This window comes from Chrysochloris asiatica, unplaced genomic scaffold (assembly GCF_000296735.1).
Source record: "Chrysochloris asiatica unplaced genomic scaffold, ChrAsi1.0 scaffold02133, whole genome shotgun sequence".
NCBI classification, from domain to species: Eukaryota; Metazoa; Chordata; class Mammalia; order Afrosoricida; family Chrysochloridae; genus Chrysochloris; species Chrysochloris asiatica.
Window position 1 is genome coordinate 8781 of NW_006410651.1, and position 3102 is coordinate 11882.

Genomic DNA, 3102 nt, shown 5'->3' on the forward strand with positions numbered 1-3102 from the left:
AGAGAAAGAGAGGGCTGCGAACCACTAGGTCAGCAATTCGAAGCTACCAGCTGTTCCATGGGAGAAAGATGAGGCTTTCTGCTCCTGTAAAGATTTACAGCCTTGGAAACCCTATACATGGTCACTATGAGTCAGAACCAACTCCACAGCACATAAAAACACACACACACACATATATATATAAACCCCACAATATATAAGAACTTGAAAGAGGATATTTGTACATAAGTCACCACAAGGAGGAATCAGGACAACTGGTGTTGAATGGAGGGGATTGCTATCATTAAGATGAAATAACGCTTATTTATTTGTTGATTGTAAAACTGGTTATCTTGTCTGTAGACTTCTATTCAAATCACACACACACACACACACACAAAACTGATCATTTACTTGCTCTAACTTGAGTCCAGACATGGGGCTTAGTCCAGAGTGAGTCCAGAAAAGTACCTTTTCTGAGGGCTTTTCACACATGCACCAGTGCAGGCCCTAGCTCATTCATATTTACTGCAGTGCCTCTTAAAGTAGTCTGCAGAATATGATTCTATCTCTGCTGTTAGTGTGTGATTTTGGTGAAGGTATTTACTATCTCTGAACTAGTTTCTTTAGCCACAAAATGAAGGGTCGAACTGGAATTAAGCCAAATGTGAAAAAGGACAATCTGCAAATCATTATTACAGTTTCCCACATATTTAATGATTCTTAGGAGTTATCTTACTAAAGAGTAGACTCTTGAGGACTCTTAAGACTCTATAAGATCTGGGATTCTATAAGATTTGGAAGTCCAGGTGTGGCTTTGCAGGATAATGCGCTGAACTGCAAGATCAGTTTGAGTCACAAGTTTGCAGATCAAACCCACCAGTTGCTCTTCAGAAACCCTACATAGGGTCACTATGAGTCAGAACCAACTTGATGGCACTTCACAACAACAACACAATGGTTCCAGTAGAAAGCATATTCTGAGAATTGTAGCTGCACCCCAAGTTGTGAAGAGAAAGTCTTGGTTCCATTATAGAAACTCCTCCTCTATATTTGAAAAACATATTCAATATAAAAGAAAGGTCAGGGGTGAACGTATTGTGCTTTAAGTAAGTTTTGAACGCAGTCTGAAAAAAACTTTTTTAAGTGAATAAATGTGTAGAGTAACTCTCCATTACCTTGATCAGCATCTAATACCAACCTGACACTTAGAATTAAATTAGAGAAACAAAATTGGATACTTTGAGACTTGAGGGCTGATTATACCACTAGCGCTAAGAGTGGATTTAAACTCTCCTTATCCCATTTAAATCTAAGTAGGTATAAACTCTCCATTACTGAGGAACAGAGGTGTGTCTGCAGAGGTGGAGGTTCCTCTTGATGTCCTTTGGACAAGGAAACCTAATCCTTTGCTCTGACACACATGGTTGCAATAGAAACCATTCCCTAGCTGCCAGTCTGGTTTTAATCTATCGATTCTAGTAAAATGGGATTTGCAGGGTACGTTAAGGAGAGAGCAAAATTATCAGGATTTACCATAAAATAAAAGTGTTGATGAGGAATCAAATTTTAAACAAGTGTTCAAATTGTAAGCATGAACATATGCAGACAGTGCATGATGTAAGTATACAACTATAAAAGTTTTTAATCTTAAGTACATCTCAAGTCTGCTTTCAATATGACATTTATATCTCATCTTATTAAAGTATTTTTGGCTTACCCAAATGATAGCAGTAGTAAAAACACTGCCGTTAAACATAGTGGTGCTTCATTTTAACTAACACTGTTGAAGAGTGAATCACTCCATAAGTGAATTTGTTGGAAAACTAATCTTACCTCTATAGTTGCTGTGGTGGTTAGGTGCCATCGAATTGGTTCCAACTCATAGTGACCTTTTGCACAGCAGAATGAAACACTGCCTCTACACAGTCAAACCGCTTTGGTTTTAACCATTTTTGTATGGCAACTTTTCAAAAGCTTATTAGGCAGTTTTTCATTACAAGATAAAGTGAATAATATCCATTTTTTCCCCTAATAATTTAGAATCGTCATTAAAAATACTTATTAAAATAAGGTAAATATATAGTTCATTTTAGAAAATGGAAAGCTTCTTGGTGCTACAGGAGGACTTTAAAAGGTTCATGGACAGATAGAATTAAGACGTAATGGAAGATATCTTCCCCAACACCAAAAGATTTCAGACCCTCTGACTGCTGTGAACGTATCAGATTCTGACAATGTTAGGTAATTTATCAAAACCAAATTTAAACTGAAAAGATGTGCCTACTTGGTGAAACACACTATACTAGGTGCTGGGAAAACACAGGTATGCATTGCTTACTATTCAGGTTCTGTGAAATAGGACATTATGTGATTTGGATGTTGTGCAAACACCATATTAAAACCTTACGGGAGCTGGCTTCCAGTTCTTGTTGTCTCTGCCACAGCTGCCGCTAATACTGGAAGCTGGAGGAATTGGTGGGGGCAGTGGCCGTGGCTGAGAGGGCAATGGTGGGAGCAGAGCAACAGGAAGTAAGCAAGGAGTGAGTTGCTGTTCTTGCTAAATGCCATCAAGTCAGTTCCAACCCACAGCGACCCTGTATAGGGTTTCCAAAGTGTGGTTAGTGAGTTTGAACCACTGACCTTGTGGTTCACACAGACATTGTAGTCCAGAGCATTAACCCACAGCGCCACACCAGGACTCCAGGGAGTGAGTTGTTGTTTTTGTTGTTATGTGCCGTGGAGTTGGTTCCGACTCATAGTGACCCTGTACAGGGTTTCCAAGGCTGTACATCTTTATGGGAGCAGAAAGCCTCATTTTTCTCCTGTAGAACAGCTGGTAGTTTCGAACTGCTGACCGTGAGATTAGCAGCTCCAACTCGTAACCACTTGTTGTTGTTGTTAAGTGCCATCAAGTCATTTCTGACCCATAGCAACCCTGTATAGGGTTTCCAAGGAGCAGCTGGTGAGCTTGAACTGCCGACCTTGAAGTTCAACTGGTTTTGCAGTCTGGCGCATTAACCCAGATAGCCACACCAGGACTCGTAACCACTAGAGGATGCTTAATCAGCTAGCTCTTCCACCTGCTTGAGAAGCCCAGGCCCCTGCAATCCTCACTGCAGT